Source organism: Pan troglodytes, chromosome 18, assembly GCF_028858775.2.
Source record: "Pan troglodytes isolate AG18354 chromosome 18, NHGRI_mPanTro3-v2.0_pri, whole genome shotgun sequence".
Taxonomy (NCBI): domain Eukaryota; kingdom Metazoa; phylum Chordata; class Mammalia; order Primates; family Hominidae; genus Pan; species Pan troglodytes.
Window position 1 is genome coordinate 82,968,620 of NC_072416.2, and position 27,261 is coordinate 82,995,880.

At 51.2% G+C, this 27,261-nt stretch overlaps 1 protein-coding gene and 1 long non-coding RNA gene across 2 annotated transcripts in view; both read left to right on the plus strand.

Moving 5' to 3' along the window:
* The first annotated feature begins 779 nt into the window (after positions 1-779).
* LOC107968916 (uncharacterized) lies at positions 780-20,400 on the plus strand. Its single transcript, XR_001710464.4, has 5 exons — positions 780-1,063; positions 2,072-2,195; positions 3,399-3,525; positions 18,222-18,359; positions 20,233-20,400. It is a non-coding gene; the product is annotated as an uncharacterized LOC107968916 (long non-coding RNA).
* A 590-nt stretch (positions 20,401-20,990) lies between these two features.
* The window catches only part of CRISPLD2 (cysteine rich secretory protein LCCL domain containing 2), an 89,593-nt gene continuing 83,322 nt past the window's right edge, over positions 20,991-27,261 (plus strand). The window contains exon 1 of the mRNA XM_016930296.4: positions 20,991-21,139. The gene's annotated coding sequence lies outside the window, so the exon portion shown is untranslated. The remainder of the gene's footprint in view (positions 21,140-27,261) is intronic.

Below are 27,261 nucleotides of genomic sequence, written 5' to 3' on the forward strand. Positions count from 1 at the left end.
TAGAATGCTGGCCAGGCACGAGGCGGGTGGATCACAAGGTCAGGAGATCGAGACCATCCTAGCTAATATGGTGAAACTCCGTCTCTACTAAAAATACGAAAAATTAGCCGGGCGTGGTGGCGGGCACCTGTAGTCCCAGCTACTCGGGAGGCTGAGGCAGGAGAATGGTGCGAACCCGGGAGGTGGAGCTTGCAGTGAGCCGAGATTGCACCACTGCACTCCAGCCTGGGCGACAGAGCAAGACTCCGTATCAAAAAAAAAAAAGCTGTGTTATTTGGCATATATACATTTAGGAATTTTCTATATCCTTGATGAGTTGGCCTTTTTGTAATTATGACAAACCCATCTTTATCCCTGGAAATATTCCTTTGTCTAATATTAATATCACCACTCCAGCTTTCATTTGGTGAGTATAAGCATGTTGCATGGTATACATTTTTCCATCTCTTTACTTTTAACCTATTTATGTCTTTGTAGTTAAAGTTGGTTTCTTGTAGACAGCATACCGTTGGGCCTTGCTTTTTCATACAATCTGACAACCTTACATTATGTTGGAATGTTTAGAACATTTACATTTAACATAAATCAATATAGTTGGGTTAAAACCTGCTATCATGCTATTTGATTTTCAATTTGTCTTATCTCTTCTTTGTTCCTTTCTCGCCATTTTCTTGTCTTCTTTTAGATTAGTTGCATTGCCTGTCTGATTCCAATTTATCTATATTATTTGCTTGCAGATATGTAAAAAGTTGAAGTTTCATTAGGGATATACATAAAATAGATGATTTTTCTAAAATAATGAGGCCAATCATGAGATGACTCATGAAGGAAAAGATCAATTGAAAAATGCATGTTTGGAAAAAAATTGCATGTTTGGACTTACCTTCAGTTATCATTAGGAAACAGAATAAAACCTAGACCAGAAGTTAAGTATTTTTTTTTTCCTAAGCTCACAATTGTAGTTTCTATGATTTGAATCATCAGAAGAACAAACTTGATAATCCTGGAAATTTAGGAGACATGAGGTCATGGAAGGTCGTGGAAGGTCCTGAAGGTCCTGAAGGTGAGTGTTCCGTCAGGAACGGTGTGTTCACCTTCCTTATCCTCCTGCTAAGCCCTCTCTCTAAAGTTGTGTATTCTGCTCCAAAACTTCCCTTGCCAGAGGATACTTTTCATGAATAAATGCTCTCCAGTTCTTGTCATTGCTAAGTACAGTTCTTGGGTTACTTTGCATGTCTCTCCAATATCAATTTGATGGAGTATCTTCGAGGAACTGACAACGTGCCAAACACTATGTGCAGGGATTTGCCTACATTCAATCATTTAATCCTCCCAACAACACTGTGAGACTGACAAGATTCTTAGCTCCCCTCCATGGCTGATGAAGTGGCATCTCAGTGAACTGAAGGAAGTTGCTGGAATTCTAACCTGTGCTGTCCAATTACCAGACTTATGATCTTGGTCCCTAAGCTATCTTTGGGAGGGCCTGCCAGTCCTTGGATTTCCTGTTTCTGTCTCTTTCCCTGCTGGCTGAAGTTAACAATCAGTATTTCACAGGGCCCTCTGAAATTTCCTTCCCCTTCAAATATCAGCCTTATGCTGGTACTGGGGATACCCAGGGAGTGGGACGTGGTCTCCAGCTTATAGATGCTCGAAGTAAAAGAGGAGATGGAACAATTGTCACAGTTAGCTATTGCCACGGTGATGCTGAGTAACAAACCACCCGTAACTCTGTGGCTTTATTCTTGCTCTCTGTCTGCAAATCATCTGGGAAAACGGGGTGGGGTGGGGTCACCTGATTTATGCTGGGCTCAAGCTACAGGATGGATCCAATTCTACTGGACATTTTGTTCTGTGACCCGTGGATTGCCTGGGGCATTTTCTCCTTGTGGCCATGGCGGAAGCCCATCAATCAAAGCAAGTCACATGGCTAAGCTCAAAGTCAAGAGGTGGAAAGTACTCTTTGCCCACCATGAGGCCATGGTAGACCCCAAGGCCATTGGGCTGTAGAACAGACAGCAGAGTGGAGAACCAGAACCAATAATTCAATTCACCTCATTTATTTTAACAGGCGAGCAAAGCAATTTGCATGATAGCAAGATGTTGCTAAGGAAGACAAAAGATAGAAGCAACTGCCTACCTTGCCAACCACATGCCCTCACAAAGGAGGTGACATCGGTGCTGGGTCTTGAAAGGTGGGTTTTCCCAGGTGGAGCGAGAGCGTGTGCAAAGGTCCAGTGGCACAAAAGGCCCCTGTGGGCTCAGAGAGAAGGAAGAAGCTTAGTGCTGCTGATGCGTAGAGGGGTGCATGTGCTTGCAGGTCGGTGGGGAGGGTATGGGGCAGGGAGTTGGGTGCAGTCGAGAGAGATGAACCCAGAAAGTTGCCAGTAATGAAGATAACCAAGGTCATTAATGGGCAGGGAAGTGTCTGGTCAGGCTTGGGTTTTCAGATAATGATTCTGGCTGCAAAGTGGAGACCAGAGAAGAGGAACAATTAAAATAATTAACATGTGTAGGTTTTTCTTTAAAAAAAAAAAAAAAAAAGAAAAAGCCAGGCATTTTACATGCCTAATTAGAACCTCACAGCAACCGAGTGAAATAGGCATTATTGGCCGGGCGCGGTGACTCATGCCTGTAATCCCAGCACTTTGGGAGGCCGAGGTGGGCAGATCACTAGGTCAGGAGATCGAGACCATCCTGGCTAACACGGTGAAACCCCGTCTCTACTAAAAAAATACAAAAAATTAGCCGGGCGTGGTGGCGGGCGCCTGTAGTCCCAGCTACTCGGGAGGCTGAGGCAGGAGAATGGCATGAACCCGGGAGGTGGAGCTTGCAGTGAGCCGAGATCGAGCCACTGCACTCCAGCCTGGGCGACAGAGCGAGACTCCCTCTCAAAAAAGAAAAAGAAATAGGCATTATTAATATTAATTTTAGCATAAAAAGAAATACATTTGCATTCATTTAAAAATCTTTCCTCATTGGCCAGGCTTGATCAGCTGGGAGCTCACTGTGCTCACCCTCAGGGAATGCTGACTTTTTTCTTTTTTTTTGAGACAGAGTCTCATTCTGTCACCCAGGCTGGAGTGCAGTGGTGCGATCTCAGCTCACTGCAACCTCTGCCTTCGGGGCTCAAGCAGTTCTCCTGCCTCAGCCTCCCCAGTAGCTGGGATTACAGGCATGCGCCACCACGCCTGGCTAATTTTTGTATTTTTAGTAGAGACGGGGTTTCACCATGTTGGGCAGGCTGGTCTTGAACTCCTGACCTCAGATGATCTGCCTGCCTCGGACTCCCAAAGTGCTGGGATTATATGTGTGAGCCACCGCACCCAGCCAGAACTTTTAGTGTTGTTGTTTGCTCCTGAAGCACAGAGGTTGATGTTCTCATCCCCATTCCCCAGATGAGGAAAACTGAGCCCTGGAGAGCCTGAGGAACATGCCCAGCGTCTCAAGTGAGGAAATGGTGGGCTAGGATCCAAACCCGGGAGGTGGGGAGCTGGCCACTGGGCCACAGCGCCTCCCCATAGGGTGAGTCCAGAGCCCCCAACCAAAATGGCGGATGGGCTGCAGGAGAAAGGAGGGACTGATGTGGCTTCTACCTGCGTCAAGTGGACCGGGTGTGGGACCAGTTTCAGGGGAGCAGGAAGGGAAGAGAGGAGTCAAGAGTCCTCGACTGGCTGGGCGTGGTGGCTCACGCCTGTAATTCCAGCACTTTGGGAGGCCGAGGTGGGCAGATCACGAGGTCAGGAGTTCGAGACCAGCCTGACCAACATGGTGAAACCCCATCTCTGCTAAAAATACAAAAATTAGCCGGGCGTGGTGGCACTTGCCTGTAGTCCCAGCTACTCAGGAGGCTGGGGCAGGAGAATCGCTTGAATCTGGGAGGCAGAGGTTGCAGTGAGCTGAGATCACACCACTGCACTCCAGCCTGGGTAACAGGGCGACACCCTATCTCAAAAAAAGAAAGGAGTCCTCGACCATGCCATATGCTTCCAGTTACAGAATATTCTAGAACAGGCAAGCAAGTCTACAGCAAAGCAACAGAAAGCAGATCCATGGTTGCTGGGGGAGGTGGGACGCAGATGGGCGTGATGGGAACATTCTGTATCATGGTGGTAGTTGGGCGGGTATAGACATCTGTTCCTCATCCAGCTGTCCACTTAAATGGGTACACATGCTTGTGTATAAACCCCACCCCCTGTAAGGTTGATGTTAAAAATGCTTCTGAGGCCTCCTATTGGTGACGTTGCTCAGGTCGGTGGACGTCAGGGGATCCTGTTTCTTAGAACACAGGGATGTCTTTCCGTCATTTGAATTTCTGGCTAGCCGACCTTTTTACTCCTCAGCTGGAGCCCCTACCTGCCTCGGGGGACTAGGAAAGCTTAGCAGAACCTCAGCAAGAAAGCAACTTGTTTAGCTTTTAGAGTTCTCAGTGAGACCAGAGCCCTGGGAAGGAATGGAGAGGGGAACGGGGTTGCCCACATCCTTTGCACCCCTTTTGCATCAAGAGTCAGGCCCGTGGTCCTTGGCAAACTAACGCAGGAACCGAAAACCAAATACCGCACGTTCTCACTGATAAGTGGGAGTTAAAGGATGAGAAGACATGGGCGCATAGAAGGGAACACCACCCACTGGGGCCTGTCGGAGGGTGGAGGGTGGGAGCGGGGAGGGGATCAGGAGAAGAACTCATGGATACTGGGCTTAATACCTGAGTGACGAGATAGTCTGTACAACAAACCCTCGTGACACACGTTTACCTAAGTAACAAACCTGCACATCCTGCACATGTACCCTGGAAGTTAAAAGTTTTTTTTTAAAAAAACAATTGTTTTACAAAGTCAGTGAAAAAAGGGCCAGGCGCGGTGGCTCACGCCTGTAATCCCAGCACTTTGGGAGGCCGAAGCAGGCGGATCATGAGGTCAGTAGATCGAGACCATCCTGGCTAACACGGTGAAACCCTGTCTCTACTAAAAATACAAAAAAATTAGCCGGGCATGGTGGCGGGTGCCTGTAGTCCCAGCTACTCCGGAGGCTGAGGCAGGAGAGTGGCGTGGACCCAGGAGGCGGAGCTTACAGTGAGCCAAGATTGCACCACTGCACTCCAGCCTGGGCGACAGAGCGAGACTCCGTCTCAAAACGAAAACAAAAAGAAAAACAAAAACAAAAAAACAACAAAGTCAGTGAAAAATTTAAAAGAAAAAAAAAGGTCAGGCCTATTGAACTTCAAACTTATTATCAGCCAGAGGGGATGGAAAACCCAGTGCCTCATGGAAGGAACACCCCAAACATAAGAAGGTGGAAAATCCTCCCTCCCAGCTCCAGCAAGGTGAGCGGACAGGAGAAAAAGAGCTTCTGCCCCTGGTCGGGACCCTGGAGTCAAGGGAGGAGGCAGATTAAGGAGGAGGCTGAGAGCGAACGTGTTATGAGGCAGCTCCCTCCAGTGCAAGGTGGAGGACAGCCCTCGTGCACAGTGGAGCAGCCCCAGCCTGGGTGACTCCCCAAGCCCTGTAGGCCGATGTGGCCTGGTATGTCCAAGCTTGCTGGAGTGGGTTAACTGGTGGCCCCCAGAATGATATATCCAAGCCCTGATGCCCAGAACCCGTGAATATGACCTTATTTGGAAAAAGAATCTGGCTGGGCACGGTGGTTCATGCCTGTAATCCCAGCACTTTGAGAGGCCGACACAGTTGAATCATCTGAGGTGAGGAGTTCGAGATCAGCCTGGCCAACATGGTGAAACCCCACCTCTACTAAAAATACAAAAGTTAGCCGGACTTGGTGGTGCACATTTGTAATCCCAGCTACTCGGGAGGCTGAGGCACGAGAATCGCTTGAACCCAGGAGGCTGAGGTTGCAGTGACCCGAGATCACACCACTGCACTCCAGCCTGGGTGATGGAGCAATACTACATCTCACATAAATAAATAAATAAAAACGCTGGCTGCGATGGCTCAGGCCTGTAATCCCAGCACTTTGGGAGGCCGAAGTGAGTGGACCACAAGGTCAAGAGATCGAGATCATCCTGGCCAACATGGTGAAACCCCGCCTCTACTAAAAATACAAAAATTAGCTGGGCGTGGTGGCACATGCCTGTAGTCCGAGCTATTCAGGAGGCTGAGGCAGGAGAATCATTTGAACCTGGGAGGCAGAGGTTGCAGTGAGCTGAGATCAGGCCACTGCACTCCATCCTGGCAACAGAGTGAGACTCTGTCTCAAAAAAAAAAAAAACAAGAAAAAGAAAAAGTATCTTTGCTGTAATCAATAGAAGGTCTTGAGATGAGGCCATCCTGGATGACCATGTGTGCCCTAAGTGCAACCATGAATGTCCGTATAAGAAGAGAAGAAGGCTACGCGAGGACAGAGGCAGCGATGGGAGTGATGCGGCCACAAGCCAAGGAACACCTGGGGCCCCTGGAAGCTGGAAGAGGCCGGAAGGATCTTCCCTCTCTCCGCTCTGCAGACGCTTTGATTTCAGACCTCTGGCCTCCGGAACCGGGAGAGAACACATCTCTATTGCTAGCCACCCAGTTTGCAGCAGTTTGTTAGGACAGCCCTGGGAAATTAATCAGGGCTCCTGTCATGTAAAAAGATCGGTGGGTGGGCTCCGTCTTTGCCTCTCTGCAAAACCATGAAGTCCCTAAACTTCCTTCCCACTCATCTAGGGGGAGAGGAGAGGAAGGAGGGAAAGAGCGAGGGCCCTGAGTGGCTCTGAGTGCACATGGGTGGGCTAGTTGCTGCAGAGACCGCTGCAAATTAACAGAGATGATATAGAGAGACTGAGGCTGAGCATGGTGGCTCACGCCTGTAAGCAGCACTTTGGGAGGCAGAGGCAGGCGGATCACTTGAGGTCAGGAGTTTGAAACCAGCCTGGCCAACATGGTGAAACCCCATCTCTACTAAAAATACAAAAATTAGCCAGGCATGGTGGTACAAGCCTGTAATCCCAGTACTTTGGGAGTCTGAGGCAGGCAGATCGCTTGACATCAGGGGTTTGAAACCAGTCTGGCCAACATGATGAAACCCCGTCTCTACTAAAAATACAAAAATTAGCTGGGCATGGTGGCACATGCCTGTAATCCCAAATACTGGGGAGGCTGAGGCAGGAGAATCACTTGAGCCCCGAAGGCGGAGGTTGCAGTGAGCTGAGATTGCACCACTGCACTCCAGTCTGGGCGACAGAGTGAGGCTCCGACTCAGAAAAAAAAAAAAGAAACCAAGAGATGTCCTGTTGTCAAGGTTAAGTACTACCCCACCCCTCAACTGCCCTGTTAGGGAAAATAAGGAAGTTGCATTTTCAGACACCCAAGTGGGACCCGCCGAGATTAAAAATGCAAGAAGCAGCGGTTCACAGGATGCCGAGGATGACTGGACTTCCTGTCCACCCCCTGGGCCTGGCCAGAGCTTCTGCAGGCACTTCAGGCTCCCCTGATGGTGGCGGTGATACCGTGGGTGCTCGGGAACAGTGGGAATGCAGTGACACCACTCGGGCTAGAGAACCCCCCGGAGGCTCTTGCATGGGTGGTCCTGGGCCATGCACAGCCTGGAACTGGCCACTGTCCAATTTTGCATCTGGGAAGTGTTCATCGATTGCTACAAAAATAATCAGGTCAAACGCAGGCCATTTCCGGTAAAGAGGCTCTAGGGAAGCACCTTCAGGCCAGATGACTCAGGACTGTGCGGAGCGTGTGTGGTCTGGGAGCCGGCTGCCTGCCGGGCCCGGGTGCTCCGCAGGGAAACAGTTGGCTGCCTGAGGGCTCATTCATGGCTGTTTCCCCTGGAAGGGCGGCGCAGGAGCCCGGTTCTGCAGCCCTGCCGACGCCGTGTCACAGACACAGCTCTTCATGGATCCATCTGGTTTCCCATGGCTGCGGTAACAAGTGACCACAAGGTTGGCAGCTGGAAACAGCTTAAGTATCCCATCTTACGGTTCTGGAGGTTAGAAGTCTGAGATCGGCGTCCCTGGGCTAAAGTCAAGGTGTGGGCAGGGCTGGTTGCTCCTGGAACCTCCAGGGGAGAATCGTCTCCTTGACTTTTCCAGCTTCTAGAGGCTGCCTGTACTCCTGGGCTCATGGCCCCTTCGTCCATCCTCAGAGTGCATCACTCCAACCTCGGCTTCCGTCATCACAGCACCTTGTCTTCTGACGCTGACCCTCTGGCCTCCCTCTTACAAGGGAGGCTTGTGATTCCGTGGGGGCCACAGGAGAATTCAGGCCGCTCTTCCCATGTCACCACCCTTAGCGGAATCACGTCTGCAGAGGCCCCCTTACAATGAGTGCTGGGTCCAATAGCATTTCCCAAAAATCCATGTCCACCTGGGACCTCAGAATGGGACCTTATTTGGAACTAGGGTCTCTGCAGATGTAATCACATTAAGATGATGTCACACTCAACTAGGATGGGCCCTAATCTAGTGTCCGATGTCTTCATAAGAAGAGGAAAGTTTGGACACAGATGCACCGGGAAGGTGGCCATGTGAAGAGGAAGTCGGAGATTGGAATGGCCACAGACGGGACATGAGGCATTGCCGGCCACCAGAAGCTGAGACATGTGTAGATGGGTCCTCCCTAGGCCCTTCGGGAAGAGCATGGCCCCTTCGACACCTTGACCTTGGACTCCTGGCCTCCAGGACTGTGGGAAAATGCATTTGCGTTGTTTGAAGCCCCCTGTTTCTGGTACTTAGTTACAGCAGCCCTAGGAGCAAATGCACCGTGTAAGGGCACATTTGCAAGCTCCAGGAGTCAGGAACAGGCCTAGACGGGGTGCCATTATTCAGCCCTCCACAGACCCTTAGCAGGGCGGAGAAATGGGCCAAGTCCCTGTCAAGGAAGAGCTGGAGAGTGGAGAGGGCGCCTGGAAGGGTGTCAGAGTGGCGTGGCTCTGCAGAACAGGGCCTGTCACAGGGCAGGTGCTCAAGCCCATGTGGATAAGGTGCGTAAGTTGAGACTGTCACATGCGAAGGTGGCCTCTGCTGCCAGGCGGGCCATGAGACTTTTTTTTTTTTTTTTTTTTTTAGACAGAGTCTTGCTCTGTTACCCAGGCTGGAGTGCAGTGGTGTGATCTCGGCTCACTGCAATCTCTGCCTCCTGGGCTCAAGTGATTTTCCCATCTCACCTCAGCCTCCCAAGTAGCCGGGAATACAGGCATGCACCACCATGCCCGGCTAATTTTTTACTTTTTGTAGGGATGAGCGTCTTGCTATGTCGCTCAGGCTGGTCTTGAACTCCTGGCCTCAAGTGATCCTCTTGCCTTGGCCTCCCAAAGTGCTGGGACTATAGGCGTGCACCACTGCACCCGGCCTGAGACCTTTTCTTTCTTTCTTTTCTTTTCCTTTTCTTTTTTTAATTGACGCGCAGTTTCTCTCTTGTTGCCCAGGCTGGAGTGCAATTGAGCAATCTCGGGTCACTGCGACCTCCACCTCCCAGATTCTCCTGCCTCAGCCTCCGAAGTAGCTGGGATAACAATCATGCGCCACCACGCCCAGCTAAGGTTTTTTATTTTTAGTAGAGACGGGTTTTCACCATGTTGGCCAGGTGGGTCTTGAACCCCTGACCTCAAGTGATCTGCCCTCTTCGGCCTCCCAAAGTGCTGGGATTACAGGCGTGAACCACTGCACCCGGCCTGAGACCATTTTTTAAAAGTGTACATAGACTCCAACTGGGTGAGCTAATGGAACCACCTCAGTATTCCAGAGCAAGACACAGAAGGACGCTGAGGGAGGGACTGACCCTGGGACACTGGGATCCCAAATCCCTGGTCCTCTTGGTGCCTGCCTTCAACACACCTGCCTCTCCTCATGTGGGCTAACCTGGCATCTGACTCTGTTTCAGACACTTACTTCTTCCCTGTTCCTAGAGCACTGGATGGCCACACCCTCCTGCAGAGACAAACCTTTCTACTGCTCCATCCCCGCTCCAGGCTCCAACCCTGCGCTCCACCCAGAGGGGATGCTGGGAGGGATAGCTCTTCCTCCATGGGCCAGCCCTTAGCTGTGCGGGGGCAGGTGCTCTGTGTCCTCACTTCCCTAAGTGGACACATCTCTGTGGTTTTCATCTGTCCCAATTCCTGTACCACCCCAAGTACCAAGTGCCAGCTCATGGTGGAGGTCAGCGTAGGGTGGAGGCTGGGTGCCATGCCCCGTTATTGTCTATCCTGGCAATAAAAATCCAATTGTTGTTAATATCAGTGATAATTAATCTTTAGTTAAACCTTAATATTTACTATGTGCGCAAGCATTTACCTATTTTATTTTAATTCGTTGTACTGGGTTGGATGTTGGCCACCCAAAATTCGTGTCCACTTGGATCCTCAGAAGGTGGTTTTGGAAATAGGGTCCTTGCAGATATATTTAGTTAAGGTGAAGTCACACTGGAATTGGGTAGGCCCTAATGATTTATGTGTCTATAAGAGAAGACACAGGCCAGGCACAGTGGCTCACGCCTGTAATCCCAGCACTTTGGGAGGCCGAGGTGGGCGGATCACCTGAGGTCAGGAGTTCGAGACCAGCCTGACTAACATGGAGAAACCCCGTCTCTACTAAAAATACAAAATTAGCTGGGTGTGGTGGTGCATGCCTGTAATCCCAGCTACTCGGGAGGCTGAGGCAGAAGAATTGCTTGAACCCGGGAGGCGGAGGTTGCTGTGAGCTGAGATTGTACCATTGCACTCCAGCCTGGGCAAGAAGAGCAAGACTCCGTCTCAAAAAAAAAAAAAAAAAAAAAAAAAAAAAAAAAAGAAGACACACAGACACACACGGGGAGAGAAATGCAGTGACCATGGGGGCAGAGACTGGAGTGGTGCAGCCAGAAGCCAGGGAACTCCAGGGACCTCCAGGGGTCTCCAGGGACCTCCAGAGACCTCCAGGGACCTCCAGGGGTCTCCAGGAATCTCCAGAGACCTCCAGGGAGCTCCAGGGGTCTCCAGGGACCTCCAGGGACCTCCAGGGATCTCCAGGGACCTCCAGGGACCTCCAGGGGTCTCCAGGGACCTCCAGGGGTCTCCAGGGGTCTCCAGGGACCTCCAGGGAGGCTGGCAGAGGCAGGGAGGACCCTCCTCTAGAGCCTTCAGAGGGAGCACAGCCCTGCCGGCATCTTGACATCACTTCTGGCCTTCAGAACTAGGAGTGAATATATTTCTGCTGGTTTAATTCACCCAGTTGGGGATAATTCGTATGGCAGTCCTGAGAAAGGAATGCTGTCATTTACCTGCTTATCAAGCTTTGACCAGAAACTCTACTTATTTGAATTTTTTTTCTGGGGTGGGGGTGAGTGGGGCAACCCATGGCAGGGTGATAGCAGTCATAGTGTTTATAGAGACCACAGTGTTGACGACTTGGAGAGCAAAGATGGAGGGGAGATTACTAATGACGAGAACTTCCGATAGTGAGCCCACCTGGCACGCAGTGTTAGGAAGGGGTCTTATTATCATTCCCACTTTACAGATGCAACACTGAGGTGCAGAGACGCCAAGGCACGTCTCCAGGGTCTCAAGCCAGGAGGTGTTGGAGCTGGGGTTCACGCCCAACAGGGGACCTGGGGACCCAGCGTGGGTACTGCTGAGTCCTTGCCAGGGTCTTGGCAGGATAAGTTTCCATTCTGTTCCGGCCTGGTGTGGAGGGATCTGGGCTCACACAGGATCCAGCACACACCCTGAAGCCGGGGACACCATCTGCAGGACCTGCAGCATCCAGAGGCCTGCCTTCTTCCTGGCCTGACAGGTTTAGAATCTTCCAGAAACCGCACCCTGGAGGTGAAGCCCAGGACGCCGTCTCCTCTGGAGAAGCCTCCTGACTGTCCTCCAGGGGAGAAAGTGGTCACAGCCGCAGCATTTGCCAAAGGAGCCGCCCAGGGGATATTTTTCTGAGGAATTCCCGCTCCAGGTCATCACCCTGCTTCTCTGACTCCTAAGCTTGGATGATGAAGAAATGAAAGGGGCAGGAGCTCAGGGGATGGTGGGAACCCAGGTATGCTTTGGGTATGAGCTTGGGCTGTCCAGGGGTGGTGGTTACAAAGCGGCCTGGGCAAAATGTCTCTTACGACATCGTGCAGTAGAGCCCCCAGCTTCTCGTAGAGATGCAATCATCCTTCCGTTCTGTGGTTTTCCCCCAAGGTTGAAGAGGTGCCAGATGGAGGATTCAAAGGAAAGAAAGCCCAGATGCAATAACAAAAAAGAAACTCCCTTGTTCTAACATTAGGTCTATTTTCACTTTTCTTTTCCACTCTGTTGCCCAGGCTAGAGTGCAGTGGATCATGGCTCAGTGCAGCCTCAACCTCTCAGCCTCAAGCAATCCTCCCACCTCAGCCTTCCAAGTAGCTGGGAAGACCGAAAGGAATGCTGTCATTTACCTGGAAACAGGTGCATGTCACCACGTCCAGCTAATTTCTTTTGTGTAGAGGTGGGGTCTCGCTGTATTGCCCAGGCTGTTCTTGAACTCCTGGCCTCAAGTGATCTTCCTGCCTCAGCCTCCCAAAGTGCTGGGATTCCAGGTGTGAGCCACCCTGCCTGGCCTGTTTTCACTTTTAAACTAAAGGCGTATCAGGTTTAGCCACTGTGGGTAACAAACACCATTCCCCTTCTCCCTCACCTAAATGGGGATATAAATGTATCTCTCCTTTATGTAGAAGAAGTCTGACCTAGGCAGTGGGACTGGTACAGAGACCTACAGTGTCAGGGATTCAAGACCCACCATTTGTGCCTTCTGTTCCGAAGGCACCTCATGGGCCAATGTGGCTGCTTTGCTCCAGCCATCATACCCTCATTCCAGGTAGGAAGGAGGAAGGAGAACATGAAGGACACACCTCCTCCTCCCTTTAAAGAGATGTCCTAGAAGTCATACACAACTGTCCCACTCACTTCTCTTTGTCTAAAACTTATTTCTATGGACAGGAGAAGTTGCAAGGCAGGCAGGGGAGTATCATCTTTAGTTGAGTGACAGTGCACACATTTAGAAGTCAGGAATCTTCCTATTATTAAGGAAGAAAGCAGATAAGATATCGGGAGGCAACTTGAGCCATCTGTGCCACTGCTGGGGACTTTTGTGGTAGAAGGGACCTGGCCCTGAGATGGAGACTTGGGAAGCTGGCGTTAGAGTCCCAGGGCAGCCACCAACTGCCACCCTGGGTGTTGATGACTTGGCAGCCTCATCACTTTTTTAGATGTTTCGTTGGCTTCAGAGGAAGGATTTACGAGCATTCCAGGATAATTTTTTATACTATTGAAACCATAAAAGCTTTTCCATCCTAAGCCTTGTGGCTAAAGCCTCCATGAATATTCCAGTACTTTCTAACCAAAGAATTCAAGAGGACACCTCCCTTCTGACCACCTCATTGCCTGAGCAGGTGTCCATCTCCAGCAGAAAGCTCACAATTGGAACTCAGGACATGAATAGATTCAGGGGGTGCTGGGAGAGAAAGGCCTGCACCTGACCTACAAGTAATGAATGACCACATGACAGAATTGTGAAAAGGTCGGTATTTGGAGCCTGCTGGGTTCATTCCCTCGGTGACTCTTGCTGTGCCGTCCTTGGCACTTGTTTGATGCGTTGGAACCCCGGTTTTCTCCTTGACTAAATGGGGATCCTGCAGACCCCACCTCATCGCGTTGACATGAGGATGGGATGTAGGATTCCTGTAAAGCTTCCATAGGTGATGAACTTGCCATTCCCAGTTCCCTCCCGTGTGTTACTCAGGCAGTGAGTGGCACACGGAGGGTGTAGGCCGTCCTGGTGTCCCCGAGACAGCCTCAGCAGGCCAGTGTATCTGCTGCTCCCTGAGCTGCACACTCAATGAAGCCTCTCTGGGTGAAGCCATTCTCTGGGCAGCCCGGGGCTCGCCAGGTGCCCACAGAGGAAGCATGCTGTTCAGGGGGTTGGGATGTCATGCTCTTTGATGCCAGGAGCTCTTCCTCCAAGCCACCCTCACCACACATCCCCCAGGATCTGTCCAAAATGGAAGTCTCGCCTTTCTGGGGCTCCTCATTCTCTGTTCCCCGTGGGTTGGAGTCTAAATTCCTTTGCAGGTTTCACTCTAGTGAAGGTTCAAGTCTAAAATGCTTTGCAGGCATCCACCTCTCCACCCTCGCCTCCATCCTGGGATTCTCACACACGCGCTTTCCTGCCTCCAACCTGCACACACCATCCTCTGCCCGGAGAGCCCTGAGCCTGTCTCCTGTGTGTCCTTCTAGATCCATCTATCTTGCCCTTCTCTCTGCCGAGCCCCCCTTCCTTGGGGGAGCTGCTCCTCCCTCACGCAGATTATGTGACCCTGGCAGGGAGCATGTCATGCAGGCTAGCCAGTCACAAGGTCCCTATCCCCTGGCCACAGCCATGGGCTTGTTCCAATGGCCGGATGTCTCAAGTTGGATTCCCTCCCAAACAGATTCTGAGACAGGATGTGGGTGCAAGTAGTTTACTTGAGAGATGATCCCAGGAAATACCGGGGGAGAGTGGGGATGTGAGCTAGGAAAGGCAGCCAATCAAGGGTGGACTATGGAGTCAGCCGCCAGTGGGGGCCCCTGGAGCTCAATCCCACAGGGGACTCTGGGAGCCACTGTGGAGCACACCTCAGGGTCCCCCAGAGAGGTGAGAAAGCTGGGACGTGAGTGCCCCTGTGCCTGTGAAATCATCGGTTGAGGCTGCTGCTGAGTGGCGTGACCCACGTTGATTCTAGCCTGCCACAAGTTCCCGTGCACAGAGAAAGCGCTCATGCCGAGGAACACATGTACTGGCGGTAGGAAGTGAGGGTGCGAGGACCAGGATGGGGCATGATATCATCTGCCAGAGAGGTCATGTGACCCAAGCCAGCCAATCAGTGCCTTTCCCTGGGATTTTTGTTTCTCGATTTGCAGCAAAGTTGGGTGGTGCCAGTCCTGCTGGTCGCAGGGCTGGAGAGGTTGAGTTGATAGCTGCCAGAGACCATCGTCTCTTCCTCCCAGAGTAACAGGAGGGAATATGGCCATGGCTAGGTAGAACCAGGAGGAGAGGGGAGCTGAGGAGAGGGCAGGAGACAATGGCTGTTGTGATTGAGGTCCTGGGCTGAACCTGAAGCCCATCCCTCCCCCTGGATACTTCTGTGACTGCGTTTAGCCTGAAGGACAGTGTCTGCCGGTCACCCAGGGTCCCTCCATCAAAATCTCTGTGTCACATCTGCCTTACTCATCTCTTTTCCCTCGTAATGCCCGGTCCAAAGAAAGTCCTCCATGAAGGTCATCAAAAAGAAGAAAAAAATGAACTCGCATTTCACAGCCCTCATCATTAATTTATTTTTAAAAATCTATTTACATTTTCTGCCTGTATTACTTCTTGTGGGGTAACACGAGTTGGATAAATTTGTTGTCGGCTGTTGGATGAATAATTTCCTTTAATTTGCCCTAAATTACCTAAACAGTAAGGGGGTGCCCATCATATTCTGGAATTTGGTGTTCACTTTTCCTACGTGACTCATAGTTTTTTATAGTTAACTAATACTGACCAGGTGTGGTGGCTCATGCCTGTAATCCCAGCACTTTGGGAGGCCGAGGTGAGAAGATTGCTTGAGCCCAGGAGGTCGAGGCTGCAGTGAGCCATGATTATGCCACTGTACTCTGCTTGGGTGACAGAGGGAGACCCTGTCTCAAATAGTAACAAATAATAATAATAAGACCACAGCTCAGTCTTTGGCTTCCCAAGCTCTCCTTGTAAAAAGTCATCTCCTCTATTGCTGCATAGACTTCCCTGGTTCCTTCCTATTTCTCTCCCACATTTGTCAGTGAGTTACCGAGCAGGCAGCAGATGCTCAACATATATTCACTGGCTAAATGGATGAATGCACGACAGCCTGTGAGAACAGCAGTAACTCCTGAGTCCCTCTTTGCAAACTTTGGGGTTGTTAACTTAGTTTGGGTTCCCAGAAGCAAACCTTGAGCTGAGGCTTTGAGGGCAGGTAGTCTGTTTGAGAGGTGCAAGAAACATAGGAAAGAGATGGGTAAATGATCCAGGGAAGGGAAGAGAGCTGATACAGTGTAGGTTATTAAGCCAGCTACCACATGGCCAATTGGAAAATCCCTCTGGAAAACTCCGGGAAACAGCTCTGAATCATCCCACCCAAGGACGAGAAATCTGGGGTATTTATATCCCCATCCCCATTTGCTGTTATCAGCCATTGTCCCAGGGGATATTAAATCCTAGGCACTCATGGGCCACCATGCTCATGTGCTGTGTGGGTTCTGATAGCTCAGGGACAGCCCTCCAGCAAAGACACAGGTGTGGCTGTTGGAAGTCAGGTTGGCCTTCACAGAGATGGCTGGGATCTGTGAGGACAGTCGGCTTCAGTCCTAGTTGTAGATTATTTACCCAAAGCTGTTGTCCCACTAAATTTGGGGCTTTTTTCTGGATGTGTCTACAGACACTGCACAGACTCTGCTGTGATCAACCCCACCAGCCCACAGCACTATTTCATCATGCTTGTGCAGCCCGATAACATCCCTTGGTGTCACTCGGTTGAGCTGCAGGTGGACGTCTGCTCCCAACAGACAATTCGATTCTCCCTCTAGGAAGTTGAAGTGGGAGATGGTGAGGCACAGCCTGAGCTGGGCTCTGGGACAGAGGAGAGGTGACCCCCCAAGCTGACGGGATGGCCATGTCCACAGGGAATAGGCGAGGCCTGGCTGCAGAGGGAGACAGGAATCATGTCCAGAGAAGGAGGAAATAGACAGAAAGCACTGCCAGAGGGCCTGGTGCCTTTCCAGGACTCACTCTAGTTGTCTGAGAGTCTTACTTGCCTTGGGTTCCCAAATAACTCAGTATCCTCCCAAGCACCCAAGCAGTCCCCTTCTCTGCTTCAGCTAACTTGAGTGGATTTCTGTTACTTGCAACTCCAATTGATTAAGACCTCGCCCCCAGAGCTCCCCACTGTAGGGTCTCCACTGCCCCCAGAGAGTGGCCTGCCAGTGTAAGATGTACAAGGTGTCACCCTTGCCCCCTCCTCTCCAACAAGGCAGACAAGTGGGTCCCATGGAGAGCCTTGGAAGATCATGATTGGCACCTGTTAATACAGAGGTGGCACCATTTTTCCAAGTCTTCTGGAAAAGAGTTAGAAAAATGGCACCACATCACACATCACAAAATGGTACCCCTATGTCTCCTTGCCTCAAATTGTTAGTGGGTTTTTGTTTGTTTGTTTGTTTTGTTTTTCCTGTGAGACAGGGTCTGGCTTTGTTGCCCAGGCTGGAGTACAGAGTGCAGTGGTGCAATCACAGCTCACTGCAGCCTCGACCTCCTGAGCTCAAGCCGTCCTGCCACCTCAGCCTGCCAAGTAGCTGGGACTACAGGCACGCGCCACCATGCCTGGCTGATTTTTCTATTTTTTGTAGAGACGGGGTTTCGCCATGTTGCCCAGGCTTGTTAGTGGTCTTTGATGCCAAGTTGAGGGCTGGTGACATTCTGCAGCTGCTGAATGGGTGTGGCAGGAACAAATGAAAAGCTGGGACTCCCCGGCCTCTGCTCTTGATGTCCAGTTCATAGAGCCTCCAATAAAAATAAATGATGAATAAGAAATTGGTGTGAGGACAGGAGCCCTACAGCAATCACATCGAGAGGAAAGAACGACCTTGATCTTTACATCATGTAATTAAACATTTATGACCGCCGGCCCCACCCACCGTTCTGCAGACATGCATGCGGTCCTTCTGTCGGCCCATCTTGGTCCCGAGAGAGTGGGCAGAGGGCTGGGCTCTCCAGGGTGGCCCCACCAGGCTTTCCTGTTCGTTTTTCCAGGTTGGGCTTCATTGTGACCAGAAGGATGACTTTTTTCCTTTGTCTCAAACTGTCCATGACTTAACTCCCTGCCTGGGTAGCAAATAGGAGTCTTTGCTGGGATGTCCAAGGGTATCAGTGACCAGTCCCTTCCCAGGGGGCACTTGGGACGGGACTGGCCATCTTGCTCCTTTCCTTGGTACAAGTTGGTGCTCTCCCATCTGGGACTTCCCAGGGGTCCCCCTTGCCCATGAAACACCATTTTTTTTTTTTTCAAATTCAAATGTTATTTTTTGGAAATTAGATTCTGAGATTGCAACATGATGGAAAAGTTGATCACCACTAAACTCCTCTCTCTCTCTTTGCTTTACTGGCTCTAATAATAACGGTATTAACTAACACTTTCTGTGTGTCAGGCCACGTATTACTTCCCATCTATTAACCATTTGTGCCCACAGAGAGAGACAGAGATGCCATTATTACCACATTCATTTCACAGATGGGGCATGGAACACAGCGACATTAAGTGACTTGCTCAAGGCCAACAACTTGGAAGTGGAGGAGCTGGGATTTGAACTGAGCCTGATGCCGGATGATGACACAAACCAGCAAGCTAAGGATTCAGTCTGCCCCGTGGGTGAGACTGCCCGGACAGCAATCGTAGCTTGCAGAGCAGTGGTCTCTGGTTGCAGCTCTGCCAATGGTGTCCTTGGAGCGTCTGGGCTGGGCTGGGTCTCCCCAGAGCCAACCTGGGCCGGTGAGGAGCCTACAGGGTTGCCATACAAAGGATCTGTAAGGAGATGAGGGTTGGATTAGCAAAGTGGCAAACATTTCACTATTGACAACTACCAACCCCCCTTCCACATGCTGGGCCTATGTAAAGGCTGATTCCGTGTAGCTTTCCTTCCTCTTTGCTGGAGTGGGGATGGAGTGGGGACCCAGTTTATTCCATTCCCCTGCACCCAAGGTTTCATGGTCACAGGCAACGGCAGCCACGTGGGTGAGAGTGTGAATTCAAATCCTGGCTCTTCTATTCAGAGGCTGTGTGGCCTCAGGGAAGTGACTTACACTCTCTGTGCTCAGTTCCGTCATTGAAAAAATGAGGCTAATAATAGTACCAGCCTGCAGGGTTGTTGGGGGTGGCAGGATTTGGCAGTAGAATGCTTTGGGGTCAGATACTCAGAGGCATCTGTTTTGTTGTCGTTGTTTGTTTGTTTTGTTTTGTTTTGAAATAGGGTCTTGCTGTGTCACCCAGGCTGGGATGCAGTGGCCCGATTTCAGCTCACTGCAACCTCCGCCTCCCAGGTTCAGGCAATCCTCCCACCTCAGCCTCCTGAGTGGCTGGAACCACAGGCATATGCCACCATGCTGGCTAATTTTTGTAGCAACTGGATTTCATCATGTTGCAGGCTGGTCCTGAACTCAAGCCACCTGCCTGGGCCTCCCAAAGTGCTGGGATTACAGGCCTGAGCCATCGTGCCAGGCCTCCAAAGGCATCTGCTAACACAGATCTCTTCTCCCCTTGGGTTTGTCTTTTGTCAATCCAAGGACTGTTGTTCTGGAACAGTCTTATTCACTACTGAGCCCTCCAGTGCTTGAAACAGAGCCCAGCACATAGTAGGTGCTTAATTATTGGATGACTGCATGCCAGTTGAGTGCATCTGAAGAATGATGCTTCAAAGACTGAGAAAAGTAAAACAAAAAGAGGAAAAAAAGATAACAGAAAACATCTGCATTATTATCTTTTTGAGATGGAGTTTTGTTCTTGTCTCCCAGGCTAGAGTGCAATGGCGCCATCTCAGCTCACTGCAACCTCTGCCTCTCAGGTTCGAGCGATTCTCCTGCCTCAGCCTCCCAAGTAGCTGGGACTACAGGCATGCACCACCATGCCCGGCTAATTTTTGTATTTTTAGTAGAGACAGTGTCACCATGTTGGCCAGGCTGGTTTCGAACTCCTGATCTCAGGTGATCCGCCCGCCTCAAACTCCCAAAGTGCTGGGATTACAGGTGTGAGCCACCGCGCCCGGCCAATCTACATTATTCTGTATCTGCATTTGAGCCGCACCAAAATCTTAGGCAAGCCTTCCCCGTTTGAGTCCGCGTCACGCAGGCAGCCTTCCATAGTCCTTGTTCCACCCATTCCCCATCCTTGTTTCTCCCACGTGCCCTAGCTCGTGGGGGCCCCAGACTCTGAGATCCCGGAGGTGTCTTGTTTGTGCCTGCTGTATAGCACAGGGCCCGGCACAGAGCGACTCGATGGGTATTTGGGGAATGAGTTAATGCTGGAGGAGCTAATTCCGGTGTCTTGGTGCGGAGATGAGCAGTGCGGACAGGCCCCCTCCTGCCCTTGGGCCCCAGCACCTTACCGCGCAGTGCCTGCATACCCGTCCACATTTTGTGACTGAGGGGGGAGCACGGGGGAGTCCCTTAGCTCTTAAGGAACGTGGATTTACCTGTTTCAAAGGTGATTTCGTCTGGCTCTAAATTGATTTCCGTATATACCTGCACAGGTTAAGAATGCTAAATGCCTCCGGGCAAAAGAGATATGAACATGCTGCACTGCTCCTAGCTACGGGACTTGGGGCACGCTCTTCTCCAAGCCTCAGCTACTGGATCTGTGAAATGGGGTGATTTCCACCTCCCTGGATTCCTGGGAACGCGTCCTGCGGTCGTTGAAGGTAAAGTGCGGAGCCTGGATCCCCGCGCTAGCGCCCCCATCCGGAAACAAGTCTCCCTTTCTTCGTCTGCAAATTGGGAAGAGGGGGCCTAAGTTTTCTAAGCACGTGTAGAGGGTGGGAGTCACCTCAGTAACTGTGTACTCTGCACCGCGCCACAGTTCACAGCGCCCAGCCCTTGCGGATTTCATTTGCTAAAACCCTGGGAGGTCGCCTCCTTATTCCTATTTTCCAGTTGAGCTGCAGAGAGCTGGGGTTTGGTAAATTTGCAAGCCCCTTGTGGGAAGCGCTTGGCACCGCGCCAGGCGCATAGTAAGCGCTCAATAAAAACTATACTTGTGTGGCCAGTGGCGAGGGAGCTGAGCGTCTCCTTGTCCCTAGCCGGCCCTGGAGGCCAGCGGCCCCGCCTTCCTCGCCCACCCGGCGCCCGCGCCTCAGCTGCCCCCCGCCTCCTTCAGCCCGCTGAGCCTGCGGGGCGGGGCCGGGGGCGGGGCCGGTGATGCTCGGTCCTACCAGCGCCGCCAGCCATCTGGGGGCGTGGCCTCCGGGCTCCGGGGAGCCTACAAGAGGCGGTGCGCTGAGCCCCGGCACCCACTCGCATCCCAGGGCGTCTCCGGCTGCTCCCATTGAGCTGTCTTCTCGCTGTGCCCGCTGTGCCTGCTGTGCCCGCGCTGTCGCCGCTGCTACCGCGTCTGCTGGACGCGGGAGACGCCAGCGAGCTGGTGATTGGAGCCCTGCGGAGGTAAGTGTGATTTCCATGCCTCTCCGTTTTGCAAACTGTTACCCCCCCCCCCGAGAAGATGGAATAACTAGGACAGATGCCACCTCGCAGGGCTGACTGTGTGCGGGCACCACACCGAGTGCTCTGCTTGCATAGCGGAACACAGCTTTGCGACATGCCCTTTTGCAGATGGAGAAACTGAGGCTCAGCGAGAACAACTCATTTGCCCAGGACCTCACAGCCAGGACTCCAGGGAGCCAGGATTCAACGCCGATCTGAGCGCAGAATCCTGCTGCTTAGAGGCTGTTTACTCTCTTGCCTTCCTTGTGCAGTTCACTAGCATTTGTTGCATTCCTGTGTTCGTAGTGGGTGTCAATAACTGGAAAGCTGATGGCATGGATATGGCAGGCATTAGAATGTGTCCTACTCATGTCTGGAGAACCAGGGTGATCTAGTGGCATGTGCATTCAGCTGCAGTTTAGAGGGCCACGCCCCTCTGTGATTTCATTTGCAAGGTAGCCTTCTTCCCATATTTCAGATGAAGATGCTGAGGGTCAGAGAGGTGAAGTAAGTTGTCCGGGCAGAGCCAGGGCTGGAACCCAGCTCTGTCTGTCTCCAGAGCTTCAAATGGATGTGTAGAGACTTGGGGCCATGTCAGGGTTCTGCAGTCTGGGGGAACACGTTTCTGGGTTTCTTTAGCCAGAGCGGGCACCTGCATAACTCCTGCGTGGGGAGAGTTACCCTGGAAGCGGAGGGCTCACTCTGGAGTGTGGGGGAGATCGGTCGTCCCACGTGGACAGAGCCAGGGCTAGTCCCTCATGTGCTGCAGACCCAGAGCCTCCCTTGCTAAGGCTGGGCTGGTGGACAAGCCAGGGAGGACTTCGCTGATGCCTGCTCATCGCAGTCCAACTTGAATTGGGCATCTCTCAGCCAAAATGTGAGTTGCTGCCCTGGCTGAGAGAAGCATCCCGTGCAAATGCCTGGCTTGCCTTGCAACCGAGAGTGGGGTTGTGAGTTTCCTCTTTGGGCCTTTGGACCTCTTGCCCTGGTAGAATGGGGTGAGCCTGCTTTCCCCATCCAGGGTCTGATGTCTGACAGTGAAGACAGCTTGCAGAACAGGACCGGGGCATGGTCCTTTCCAGTAGACTGAGGCCATGAGTTGTGACTGTCGGCTGTCCCAGGGCTCCTTGGGTTGTATGCACCTGATTTTCTGCTTCTGCCCCTGATCTGGCTGTTCCTACTCAGGAGAAGGGGTGGGTGTGTCACTGTGTTGCCTGTGCGGCAGGCACGCGGTCTGTGCCACGCAGTTTACCTGTATTGTCATCGCTGCAACACCCCGGGGAGTAGGCCTCTTGATGCCCACTTCACAGCTGAGGAAACTGAAGCTCAGCAAGGTGAAGTGCTTGCCTAAGATCCCCCAGCTGGTATGGAATGCTGTCACCCCCAGGTGGGTCCTATCTGCACTCTTGACCCTACTTTCTTTAAGACACTTCTCTGCCCACTGCCAACTCCACCCATGAACCTGACCTTCACACAGGTGATGTTTTGTCTTAGAGGGGCTCCAGTTAAAACCACTGGACAATGTACCCAGGGAGGAGAAACCAAGAGGGTGATTTTGATTTTTTCAGAGTCTCTTAAGATGTGAGAGTAGGAATAGTAATAATGCCATTTGTAATAATACAAGTAGCTGACATTTACATGATGCTTAGTACAGACCAGACATGCCCAGGGTTTCCATGGATGAGCTCACTGCCTGCTCTATGAGCTGGGCACTTTTTACAAGGAGTAAGTTGAGGCTCAGAATTATTAAGGTGTGTGCCCAACATGACACAGCCGGAGCGGGGTAGAGCTGCCGTCCAGGCTGGGCCCTGCCCCAGATTCTGGGGGAAGGTGCCCATCTAATGACCAGCCACATGACTGTCCCAGCAGAGCTTGCTACTAGTTGAGTCTTTCTGTGCCATGTAGGAGTTTTTTTAACATTGGCAGGGATCTGGGTCCCTGGTCCCGGTTGGGGTGAGGCTGGAAGGGGATCAACTGACCCTGGGCTTGGGCTCAACATTGCTGACAGGTACTGAGAGCCCCGTCCCAGGACCCAGATCAGTGCTGGTTCTGAGTCCTGCCTCTGTCCTGGAGAGGAGACTTGGTTTGACTGGGAAGGCCTGAGCTAGGGAAGAAGGCTGCGAGGTCTCTTAAAACCTCTGCACTTCATCCCTCAGAAGACCTCAAATTAAGTATGTGGCCCTTTGTAGGTTGCATTTGAAAGTTTTTGGAGGCAGGACCCTCTGACGTCTTTGGAGGTCAGAAAGTTTTTGGAGGCAGGGCACTGACCTCTTTGGCCTGTGGGAACTGGAATTTTCTTTCCTCTGTCACCAGCGTCATTTGCTGTGTGTGGGAGGTGCCTGCATGTCTGCCTGCGCCGGACTCAGGAGGCTTTTTCTTTCTTTTTCTTTTTTCTTCTTTTGCAAACGCACTGGTTTTTGATCAGTCCCAGATGTGCAAACCCAGGATCACTCAAAGGGGCTGACGGCTTGTCAGGAAAGGAAAATTCAATCCGGGCATATTTCACTTCGTCTTCAGTTCATTGAGTGGAACAGATGCTCAGACCTTCCAGGGACAGGGACCTAAAGCACGTTGTAAAGTCTTAAATAGAGCACGCTGAGTTCTGGGACAGGCAAGGGACAGGTAGATCTGGGTGGTGGTTAATAGGATGGGCCATGTTCTTTTTTCTTTTTCCTGAAAAGATGTATTGTGGTAAAAATACACATAAACATAAAATTTACCATTTAACCCATTTTGAAGTGTACAATTCAGTGGCATTTAGTACATTTGCAGTATTGTGCAGCCACCACCACTAATTCCAGAGCGTTTCATCATCTCGTAAGGAAACCCCAGGCCCATTAGGCATCATTCGCCATTCTCCTCCCTTCAGCCGCTCATCTCCTTTCTGTCTCTACGAACTTGCTTATTCTGGACATTTCATGTAAATGGAACCACACAATGTGTGGCCTTTTGTGTCTGACTCCTCTCACTCAGCATCATGTTTTCAAGGTTCATCCGTGTTGTAATGTGTATGAGACCTTCGTTCCTTTTTTATGGCTGAGTAATATTCCATTGTATTAATAGACCACGTTTTGTTTATTCATTCTTCCACTGAAGGAAATCTGGGCTGTTTCCACCTTTGGCTTTTACGGAGGCTTCTGCTGTGAACATTTGCGTACAAGGCTTTTTGAGGGCGGATGTTTTCATATCTCTTGAGTGTTTACCTGGGAGGGAATTGCTGGGTCATATGGTAACTTTATGTTTAACTTATTGAGGAGACTGTGGCCTCTTTTTTGACTTCCTTCTTGAAGCATCAACTCAGGTCATGTCATTCCAGAATGTGTTGCTGGCCTTCTCCATGGGTGCAGGGAAGCCCTGGCATTTGGCATTTGTGGGCAGTGTTGGCATGCCACCTGGGTCACAGCAGCAGCAGGCAGGGAATCCTGAGACATCGCCCTGGGGGAGCCCTGCCTTCTACCCCAGGCTGTGCAATGAGGGGTACTCTTGGACAAAGACCCCTCTTGCAAGGCTGCGAGGACATCGTGGTCCAGCCCGAGGGAGATTTATCTTTGATTGTCTTGAGTGCTGCGTCAGCTAAGACAAAAACCACAGAGTCAGAGGGAAAAAAAAATGTCCTGATGAGGATTGTGCAATTTCCGGACCATCATTTTTTAAAAATTATAAATTATGAAATCCCACATTTTCAATCCCAATTTCTGGAACGTGTTTTATTTTGAGCACAGAATGGCAACATCCCAGGAAAAAAAGTCATGCTCCCATTTTGCTTGTAATCAAGTGAGCTGGAACTGACCCTACCCCAGATATTTTTTGAATAGGGGAAAGACTCAACTGGACCCCTCTAAGGACTGGGAGCTGGCATGGAGCTGGCATCTTCTGAGACTGACTTGAGAAGAGCCTGATAACGCCTAGAGGAAACAGGCAGGGTTTTGCGAGCAGGGGAAGATGATAGTGGGTGGGTGGGGAGCTGGCGAGGGTGCCCCAGGCAGAGGCACCGTGTGTGTGCAAAGGCCTGCAGGGGGAGAAGGGCCTGGGACTCTTGGAAAATGGCAGGAAGTTTGGTGTGCCTGTAGTCTACGAGCCAGGCTCAGGGCAGCAAAGGTCTGTCCTGCAGGTGTTGTGATGAGCTGTACCACTTAGTGGGCACCATCAAGATGAACAGAGAGTAACACGGTGGCACTGAGAACTTGAGAACAGCTCACTCTAGAATGAACTGTGTCCTCCAAAGTGTGCAGAGCCCATACCTAGGGGTCCCCAAGGTGACTGAGCACGTGCACAGATCCAGCAGCAAATCCCCCCAGTCCAAGAGCTGTTCTTTCCATTCTCTGTTCTTCCGGTCCTTCTGCTTATGGCAAGGTGAAAGTCACAGGTGGAATTGTCCCTATCACCTCTCCCACACCCTGATCTCCTTTTACAACAAAGAGCAAGCATCCTCTACAACAAAGCCTTTGGCTGGTGTCAGTGCCTGGCTGGGAGGAAGTAACCGTTGTTTTTACTGTGTTTAATTTCACTCCTGCCGTCTGTTCACGGCACCAGTGATCAGGTTCTCTGCCAGTGGGAGTGATAGAAAGTTACCTTTTTAAAGTAAATTTCTTGGAACCCAAAAAACAAGCCAAGTTAAATAAAAATACAAAATATGGGGCCAGGCGCGGTGGCTCATGCCTGTAATCCCAGCACTTTGGGAGGCTGAGGCGGTGGATCACCTGAGGTCAGGAGTTTGAGACCAGCCTGCGTAACAAGGTGAAACCCCATCTCTACTAAAAATACAAAAATTAGCCAGGCGTGGTGGCAGGCACCTGTAGTCCCAGCTACTGGGGAGGCTGAGACAGAAGAATTGCTTGAACCTGGGAGGCGGAGGTTGCAGTGAGCCGAGATCACACCACCACTGCACTCCAGCCTGGGTGACGGAGCGAGATGCCATTTCAAAAGAAAAACAAAATATGTACTGGTACCAGTACACAGTAGGAAGGTGGGCAAAACTTGGGAAGGGGGGTATTCAAAGGACAGGGTTTGGGAAATGCTGGATCAAGGTCGGGGAAGAAGGAGAACTGAGAGGCTGTTATAATTTATAGAAGTGCTTCTCAGAGTGGGGGCCTGCAGCCAGGCGCCGTGGCTCATGCCTGTAACCTTAACACTTTGGGAGGTCGAGGCGGGAGGATTGCCTGAGCCCAGGAGTTCGAGTCCAGCTTGTGCAACATAGTGAGACGCTGTCTCTACAAAAAATTTAAAAATTAGCTGGTGTCCTCTCAATGTGTCTTGTCCTCTCCATGTTTCTAAAATAAAGGAAGAAAGGCCCAGCGCAGTGGCGTACACCTATAATCTCAGCACTTTGGGAGGCCAAGGTGGGCAGATCACTTGAGGTCAGGAGTTCGAGACCAGCCTGGCTAACATGGCAAAACCTTGTTTCTACTGGAAATACAAAAATTCGCTAGGCGTGGTGGTGCACGCCTGTAATCCCAGCTACTTGGGAGGCTGAGGGAGGAGAACCGCTTGAGCCTGGGAGGCAGAGGCTGCAGTGAGCCAAGATCACACACTGCACTCCAGCCTGGGTGACAGAGCGAGACTCCATCTCAAATAAATAAATAAATAAATAAAAATACATAAATACATAAAATAAAAGAAGAAAAAAAATTAGCCAGGCGTGGTAGGGCACACCTGTAATTCCAGCTTCTTGGGAGGTAGAAGACTTGAGCCCAGGAGGTTGAGGCTGCAGTGAACAGTGTTCACGCCATGGCACTCCAACCTGAACAACAGAGTGAGACCCTGTCTCAAAAAAAAAAGTGGGTTCCTGACCTGGAAGCACCTGAGGACTCATAGAAATGCAGGTTTTCAGGCTTCCCTGGAGACCTGGATCAGAAGCTGTGGGGTGGGGCTGGCAGTCTGTTGTAACAAAGCATCCTGTTATCCTAGAAAGCTAAAGAAGGCTTGCCCTGGGGCCCTGGCACAAAGGTGGGGCATGGAGGGCTGGCTACCGGGGTCAGCGTGGAGCTGTGTGGACGGTTCTGGTTATAGGGCCTGGTGTGACCAGAAAGAAGTCACTAGTGACCTGGCAGCTGAAAGACCACCTCCCTCCAAAATCAGGAAGG